Raw genomic sequence first — 10,003 nt, 5'->3', positions numbered from 1 at the left:
CCAATAGGACTTAAAAACTGTATCTGAAGAAGTTTCTAAGGGTACTGCAGCTTCGACGTTTGTAGTTGGGATGACGCTCATAGCACACAATTGTGCGTGTGAAGATTTAAATGACTAGAACCCAAAGGGGATCTGAAGAGGAAGTGCCTCTTGATTTTGCCCACACTGTCTAAAGACTGGCGTTGCAGTTCTCATTTCCTCCCCGAGGTGTTGGCTCTGTCACAGAAAATGAAATTATGTGGAAATTGCATGCACACAAAGTGAAAATTGCAATTTTAAAAGAGGATTTGGGTCAGGAAGTTCTCAAAGGAAGCAGAAATTATAACACAAAACATGATGACAAAAAAAGACAGGAAAAGCCATTCTCAATTCTTAACTCAAATACTATCTTTTACCATCATAATTACATAAACTGAAACCATTTATAATTTTTGCCTAATTATATCATTAATGTAATTCACAACTAACATTTAATTAATACTACATGTAATTGATTACTATCTACATTACATCATCTATCTAACACACTCTGAGGTATTTATTCTCAATCAGTGTTAACTCCGCATGAAAGAAAGAAAAGTCTTCAGCAATCTATTCATTCAATCTTATTTAGGTTACTAGACGAACTGAAGATTTGAATGCCATATCATAATGTGGGATATCAAAAAGATGGCTTATATTTCTTATTTTGGTTAGCGTCCATCAAATCGACTTCAAATCATAGTGAGCCTTTGTAGAACAAAATTTAAAACTGCCTATTCCTTGTCTACCCTAGCAATAATTTGCATGTGTGACTTTGTTGTTACAGCCACTATGACAACCCACCCTATTCAGGAGCCTCTTCTGGCTGACCTTCTTTCAAGCACAACGTGTTTCTCTAGGGGCTCTTCCCTCCCGATGACATATGCAAAGTACTTGAAGTGAACTCTCACCATCCTGGCTTCTTTTTTTAATTGAAATCACTTGATTTAGGGTTCATACAACTCTTATCATAATCCATACATCCATCCATTGTGTCGATCACATTTGTACATATGCTGCCATCATCATTTTCAAAACGTTTTCCTTCTACTAGAGCCCTTGGTATCAGCTCATTTCCCCCTCTCTCCCACCCTCCCAACCTCCCTCCCTTACGAACGCTTGATTATTTTTAAAAAAATTTTCATGTCTTACACTGATCACTGTCTCCCTTCACGCACTTTTCTGATGTCCATCCCCCTGGGAGGGGGTTATATGTAGATCATTGTGATAGGTTCCCTTTTTCTCCCCCTATCTTCTCCTTACCCTCCTGGTATCACTACTCTCATTTATTGGTCCTGAGGGGTTTATCTGTCCTGGAATCTCTGTTGTTCATACTCTTATGCATACCAGTGTACATGCTCTGGTCTAGCTGGATTTGTAAGGTAGAATTGGTGTCATGATAGTGGAGGGGTGGGGGTGGGGAGCATTCAGGAACTAGAGGGAAGTTGTTTGTTTCATTGGTGCTATACTACACCCAGACTGATTCATCTTTTCCTTGTGACCCTTCTGTAAGGGGATGTCCAATTGTCTACAGATGGAGTTCATGTCTCCACTCCGTGCTCCCCCTCATTCACATTTATACCATTCTTGCTTCTAAGGAGCATTTTAGACAGATTTGTTCATTCTTCTGGCAGTAAAAGGTATTTTCAATATTCTTCTCCAACACCATAATTCATATATATTCATTGTTTTCCAGCATTCCTATTCATTTTTCAGCTTTCACATACGTACAAGGAATTGAAAATGGCATGGCTTGGGTCAGGCACACTTTAGACATCAAAATAAAGTCTTGTTTTTTTAACACTTTAATGGGGTCTTGTGAAACAGATTTGCACAATGCAATAAGTTCTTTGATATCTTGACTACTTCTTCCATGAGTGTTTATTCTAAATCCAAATAAAGTGAAATCCTTAACAACTTCAGGTTTTTCTTCATTTATCATGATGTTGCACATTGGCTCAGTTGTAAAGTTTTATCTATGACCTATGTGCTTTACTATTGTTATTATGTCATTGTAATTAATAATGATTTAAAAGTGATGTTTAAAAACTAATATAAAAATTTTAAATTAATCTGTCCATAAATCTGCAGTGAGTAATTCATGACTACTTGTTTGTTTGTTTTTAAATTGTTTATGCTTTCTTTCCATATTTATTATTTTTTCAACAGTTTTATTGGCACATAATCAAAAGGTCATACAATTCTTTAATTCAATCATATCAAGTCACGTTGTATAATCATTTCCACAATCAATTTTTGAACATTTTATTTTTTTCCTGTATTCCTTGTTATTGGCACCCAATTTCCCCCAACCTCACTTTCCCTACCATTAAGGAATCATTAATCCATTTACTGTCTCAATAGATTCACCCAGACTGGATTTCATATTCCAAAAACATACAAAAATACAAAACAAAGAGTCAAAATACTAACAATAATAACAAAATAAAATAGAGAGAAACCCCAATTAGACAGAAACACCAAAACTACTTGCTTTATGTAGTGCTTCAAACCAAAATTGGTTTAAGAATCTTTTCTATTACTTGTCTACTGATATCAAGGTAGGAAGAAATCAATATTTGTGACCTCTCCTATATTATAGGAATTTTAAAATTCTTTATCATCTGGTCCTTGCAGTACTGTATTCTTAAGTATTCATTTTGTTATTATTGGTTTTGCTGAGCGAATGCACAGTAAGACGTACCCTGATACTACAGTTCTACACAACCTATTCTGTGATAGTGGTTTTATTCTTGGGGTTTGTGATCATTCAAGCCTCTTTTTATGAGTCCATCCTAGCCCATTAACACACACTCACTGCCCCTAAGATTCCTATCCGGTCTTTCAAATTTCTGCTGCTAATTTGCTCCCACAATAATCTTATGAGACCTGGTCTACTATTACAAACATGGAGAAAGAGAGTTATGTGACAATGAAGGCATATGTAAGCCATAGAAACTCAAGGAGTTCAGGGAACCACAAAAAGCTAGGAGTGGGGCATGAAACAGTTTCTTTCTAAGAACCATAAGAAGGAATCAACACAATTGATATTCTGATATAATTTATACCTCCTATAACTGTGAGAAAGTATATTTAAGGTCTTTAAATCAACCTATTTGTAGTACTTTATTATGGTAATGCTACTGTGTTAGGTTGACTAGAGAAATAAATTCAGTGGCACTCATATATGTGTAAGAGAGACTTGAACAGAAAATACTCATAAAGGTCAACAAATAGACCTGGAACTATTTATATGCTTTCCTTTATTGTTGTTATTGTTTTTGTGGTTTTGGTATTCTGTTTTGCTTTGTTTTGCGTTTGTTATTGTTTTTGCATATCTATCTAGATAAGGGATAAACAATCCAGAGTGGAAAACAATGGGACGGACAGTTCCAGTGGGAGAGGAGGAGTCGGGAAAAAGAAAGGGAGATACTAACAAACTCATGCCTGAGGGAACAACAAGTGATTTAAATCGATAGTCAGGAGGGTATAGGATGTCTAGTGAGGCTTGATGAAGTGCAATGTAGTCAGGAGGAATTAATGAAAGCCAAATGAAGTTCAAACATGATAGTGGGACAAAAGGAAACTGAAAGGAAATAGAGGAAAGAAGTAGGAGGCAAGAACATTTATAGAGATCTAAATACAGGTATGTATATATGTAAATATATTTATATATGATGATGGGGAGATAGGGGGAATGGGGATGCATATATTTATAGGTTTAGTATTAAGGTAGAAGACGGACATTGGGCCTCCACTCATGTACTCCCTCAATGCAGGAATACTTTGTTCTATTAAATTGGCATTCCATGATACTCATCTTCCCGACACGATCACTGAAGACAAAATGGGTGCATAAACAAATGCGGTGAAGAAAGCTGATGGTGCCCGGCTATACAAAGATATAGTGGTCTGGGGTCTTAAAGTCTTGAAGAAAAACAAGCAGCCATCTATCTGATAAACAACAAAAAACCACATGGAAGAAGCACACCAGCCTGTGTGATAATGAGGTGTTGACGGGATCAAGTAACGGGCATCAAAGACCCAAAACAAAAAGAAAAACTCATCAATGTGCAGGAGGGGGAGGGCAGAGTCTAGTCCCAAAGTCCATCTATAGACAACTGGAAATCCTCTCACAGAAGGGTCACAAAGAAGAGACGAGACAGTCAGGGTTCAATATGGTATCAATGAAATATACAACTTTCCTCTAGTTCTTTAATGCTTCACCCCACCCTGACTATTATGACCCCAATTATACCTTACAAATCTGGCTACACCAGAGCATGTACACTGGTACAGACAAGAGTTCACAACACAGGGAATCCAGGACAGATAAACACCTCAGGACCAATAATAAGAGTAGCGATACCAGGAGAGTAAGGGGAAAGTGGGGGGGAGAATGGGGGAACCAATCACCATGATTGATACAACCACCCCCCCAAGGGTACAAACAACAGAAAAGTGGGTAGAGGGAGACAGTGGTCAGTGTAAGACATGAAAAAAATTTCAATAATAATTTATAAATTATTAAGGGTCCATGAGGGAGGGAGGGTGGGGAGGGAGGGAAAAAATGAGGAGCTGATATGAAGGGCTTAAGTAGAAAGAAAATGTTTTGAATGATACATATGTACAAATGTGTTTGACACAATGGATGTATATATGGATTGTGATGAGTTGTAAGAGCCCCCAATAAAATCATTTTTAAAAAAGAAAGAAACTGAAGAGATGAACAATACAAACAGTTCTACCTCTTAGATGTTTACAGTGTTCTCCAATCAACAGCAAAAAATAAATGTCCTTCCCCAATGCATATGGCACATATTCCAAAATAGACCACATGCTGGGTCATAGAGCAAGTCTTCACAAATTCGAATAAATTCATTCAAACCATTTTTTCAGACCATAGTGCCATTATGCTTCCGTTCCCCTCCACCACCACCACCCCCCACACACACTATCATGATCTCAATTCTACTTTACAAACCGGGCTAGACTAGAGGATGTACACTGGTACAGCTAGGAACTGGAAGCACAGGGAATCCAGGACAGATGATCCCTTCAGGACCAGTGGTGAGAGTGGTGACACCTGGAGGGTGGAAGAAAGGTGGGGTAGAAAGGGGGAACTGATTACAAGGATCTACATATAACCCCCTCCCTGGAGAATGGCCAACAGAAAAGTGGGCGAAGGACAGTGTAAGACATGACAAAATAATAATTTATAAATTATCAAGGGTTCATGAGGGAGTGGGGGAATGGGGAGGGAAAAAATGAGGAGCTGATACCAAGGGCTCAAGTAGAAAGCAAATGTTTTGAGAATGATGATGGCAACAACTGTACAAATGTGCTTGACACAATGCATGGATATATGGATTGTGATGAGTTGTATAAGCCCCTCATACAATGCTTTTTTTTTTTAAAAAAGAGGAAATCAATAGTAGAAGGAACAAAAACATTAAGAGAAATGCAAGAATACTCAACCACTCACTGCCCAAAAAAGACATTAAATTGGGAGTTACCTAGAAACAAATGAGAATGATAATACAATATACCAAAACCTATGAGACACAGCAAAAACAATGATCAGAGGTCAGTTTATAGCACTTAATGCACACATTAAATTAGAGGAGATGCAGGGGCAGTTCCACTCTATCCTATAGGGTGAACATGAGTCAGAATTGACTTGGCGCCAGTGATTTCACCCCCTCCCCACTCCATTTTCCCAAGCATGCTGTCTTTCTCTAAGGACTGGTCTTTCCTGATAACATGTCCAAAGTACATGAGACAAAGTCTTACTATCCTCCCCGTGGTAGTTAGGTTTATTGTGCCAACTAGGCCTCCATAGTAACATGTGGGCAGAGTTTAATCAGGTGGCAGCTTTATTGGAGGATGATGAGACAAATGGTTTTCCAAGGCCTGCCCACCCCCATCTGTCTTTCTCCCCGTTGCTCAGACCAGTGCTCTCCTGCCTGAGAGAATCCTTTGCCTCAAATGTGTGCTGCGCTATTGTCAGCTGAATAACACGTGGAGTGGATTCTGTGGCCTTGTCTTGTGTGCATCGCTTGTGGTTCCAACAAGACCTGCATCACCATGCTTCCTGAGGATCCTACAGACCATTTCCCTTCAACTTCTCATCTTCCTGCTGTTGCTGTCCCACCCTGCTTGTCTTGCCTGAGGGCAGCCTCCACTGTCTGCTTCCTGACCTTGGGCCATTAACCCCTGTGAGTTGAAGGACCTTCAGTAGGTGAACTGTTGCCTGAAAGTGAGTTGAAATGAGTCCTCTGTACTGCTGTGTGGACTAATTAGCTACAATATTCCTTCTTGTCATTTAAATCTAACCTTTTATATATATTTTAAAAATAAAAAGAGATAATAATATTAACTTTAATAAAACACCTACAGCAATTCCAACAAGGACAACAGCATAAACCCTTTAACAATAGAAGAAAAGAAATAATAAAATTTATATAAGAAATAAATTAGCTGGAAAACAGAAAATCAATGTCAAAATTCAATAAAGAAGAAGTTGGTTCATGGAAATGATCAACAAAATTGGCAATCAGCTAGTAAATTTAAAGGGAAAGAAAGGGCAGATAAGAAAACAAAAACAGCACCAAAAAAGTCTAGAATTAGAGATGAAATGGGTGGCATCATAACAGATCAAAATGAAATAAAAAGAATAATAACAGTATTATGAAACACTGTATTCCTGAAAATTTGCTAATCTAGACCACATAGAAAGCATCTAGAAATTCACCCTGCACCCAAATGAACAGAAATGGACATAAAAGACTTGCACAAACACAGCAAAAGAAGAAATAGACAAGGTGATGACGAATATCCCAACCAAAAAAGGCCCAACTTCCCAGTGGGTGAAAAATGACTAATGATACTTTGAAGGACCCTAAGGGGAGAGCCTGCCTGGTTCTATGCTCCTAGTATGCCACATTCGTCCAAGTTTCTGTACAACACCCGGAGAGCCAGGCCATGTGCCATAGAAAACTGGGACTTTGAAGCCTGGATCTTCAAGGCACACAACAACGCTCCAAAGTCCACACTGGAGGGATGATCTATGGAAACCCCACTTGGTGAACTAGGCTTTCCCACAAACACACCTGTAGATCAAGAAATTAAGACCAAAACTACATGGTATGTGAAGAAGCAGAAGACAGCTATACAAAGAGTATTGAACTGTTGGTAGGAAGACTAACATGTACTTACTATTTCAATGCTCTACTTGCTCTATTAAGATATATATTATTCTCACAGACCTGTGTCTGACATTGTTGGTGAAAAATATTATTTGAGTTTTGCCTTACCACAAATGACCACTGTTCTTGCAAAAAGGTCCAGTCATGTAGTGATTTATTCTGTATAAGTCAATGATTTATGTATTGCAATTTGTAGTTAGTCACACATGTTCAATATACCGAGTATGTATACATTAGATACTAAAGGAAAAAACAACCCAGCTCTCATTTAGTCAATTCTGACTTTTGGTGATACTTGAAGGCAGAGTAGAACTGTGCCATAGGGTTCCTAAAGCTGTAAAACATTGAGATATCAGACTGCCTGAACTTTCTCTCAAGAAGCAGCTAGTGGATTCAAACCTTGCAGTTAGCTGCTTACCAATTGACCTGCTGTGTCACCAATTCTCCTCAACTGCAGGCATACCTTTTAACCTACTGCTGTTCAGTTGATTCTGGCTCACAGTGACCCTACATAGGGTTTCTGATACTGTGAACCTTTCTCCTGAGGAGCCACTGAGAATTTTAAACTGCTGACCTTGCACTTAGCAGTCCAATACTTAATGTATGGCACCACCAAGTCTCCAGAACCACAAGTGTATAACAGCAACAATAACAGTGTACTGCCACCAAGTCTGTAAACCAAGATTGTAAACCTCTTTAAAAAAAAAAAACTTTCATTCAGGCTCTTGTATCTCTTATCACAATCCATACATTCATTCCTCCAATGTTTCAAGCACATTTGCACGTATGCCACCATCATCATTTTCAAAGCATTCTCTTCCCACTTGAGCCCCTGATATCAGCTCCCCATTTCTTCCCCTCCCTTGCCCACCTGCCCTCCCTTGATAAGTCATAGATTATTTTTTCCATATCTTACATCATCCTCTGCTGCCCCTCACCCACTTTTCCCCTGGGAGGGGATTCTAGATTGATCCTTGTGATCAATTCACCCTCTTGCCCCCCACCCTCCCCTAATCCTCCTGGTATCTCTACTCTCTTAGTTGGCCCTGAAGGGTTTATCTATCCTGGGTTCCCTTGTGTTGTGAGCTCTTATCTGTAGCAGTGTACATGTCCTGGTCTAATCTGATTTGTAACGTAGAATTGAGGTCATGATAGTGGGGTGAAGGAAGCACCAAAGAGCTAGAGGAAAGTTGTGTGTTTCATCGGTGCTATACTGCACCCTGACTGGCTCATCTCTCCCCTGTGACCCCCGTGAGGGAGTGTCCAATTGTCTACAGACAGGCATGGGTCTCCACATCATGCCACCACCGTGGGTATGGTTTCATTCTGGGTCTTAAATGCCTGATCCCTGATCCCATCGAAACCTCATGATCATACAGGCTGGTGTGCTTCTCCATGTGGGGCTTGTTTGCTTCGCGGCTGGATGCCGCTTGTTTATCTTCAAGCCTTTAAGACCCCCAGACTATGTCTTTTGATAGCCTGGCACCATCAGCTTTCTTCACCACATTTGCTTATGCACACATTTTGTCTTCGGTGATTGTGTCAAGAAAGTGAGCATCACAGAATGCCACATTGTTAGAAAAAAGTGTTCTTATGTTAAGGAAGTACTTGAGTTGAGGCCCAATGTCCATCTGCAACCTTAATTCTTAATATATAGATATGAGTACATAGTTCTATTCCCCTCTCAATATATATATATATATATATACATATATATTTACATATATACATGTCTGTATTTAAGCATCTATAAATGTCCTTTGCCTCCTGGTTCTAATTCCTTTTTATTTCCCTCTTGTCCCACCATCGTGTTCGGCCTTTATTCAGGTTTAATAAATTTCTGCTGCTATATTGCCCTTGATTGAGCTCCATTAGGCATCCTACAACCTTCCTTCCATTGTTTTTAGTTCACTTGTTCTCTGTCCCTGGGTTGGTTCCCCTTCCTTCCTTTCTCCCACCTCCCCTTCTCCCGTATCCCCCTGGAACCATTGGTTCTGTTCTTTTCATCTCCAAATTATTTATCCCACCTCTCTTATCTAGATAGACATGCAGATACATTACTAAATGCAAAAAAACAGGCAAAGCCAAATAAAACGACAAAGAAAGTCAAAAGCCAACAAAACAATAACAGCAGAAAGCAAGAACAAAATAACAATAACAGAAAGCCATAGACAAAAATGGAAACGCCTATATAAATAGTTCAAGGTCTGTTTGTTGGCCTTTACGAGTGTTTTCCAGTTGAGTCTGATGGGGTAACACTCTGGCTCCCAAGTCTGCTTTTGGTATTCCCAGGGGTTGCATCATTCTGCTCCCCCTGCTGCTCTGTTGCATGCCTTCAGTGCCTTGCCCCAGCATGATGGGGCCAGACCGTGCATTATTCCCACACTGTGTCTCCAGTGCTGGCCCCTGCAGCATCATAGTTCAGTGAGGGACACCGTGTCCCGTGCGTGGTGGGGCTAGCCGTACGGTTCTCCCCATGCGTTGTCTGCTCTAAGCAGGAACATCGTCCTTGGGGCTTGGTGGGCCAGGATGTCCTCTCCTCCCTCTCCATCCTTTGCATTTCTCCCAGGTGTTCTAATCCAATGCACCCCTTTCCCCAAGCTGTTGCCCCAGTGTTGTCCTCTGAAGTGCATTCTTCTGAGGGGTGGGGGAGCCCACATAGTCAGGATTGGGGCTGGCCCTGCAGACCTCTCTATTGGTTCCCTGGTACATGGCAGTATGTTGTGTTCACATCTTGGCGCATCAAGTTGAAGCCTGGTCTCTCTCTCCTTCTC

Source organism: Echinops telfairi, unplaced genomic scaffold, assembly GCF_000313985.2.
Source record: "Echinops telfairi isolate 266 unplaced genomic scaffold, ASM31398v2 ScPeMD7_7469;HRSCAF=8507_0, whole genome shotgun sequence".
Lineage (NCBI taxonomy): Eukaryota > Metazoa > Chordata > Mammalia > Afrosoricida > Tenrecidae > Echinops > Echinops telfairi.
Note: the sequence above shows the minus strand (reverse complement) of the source record.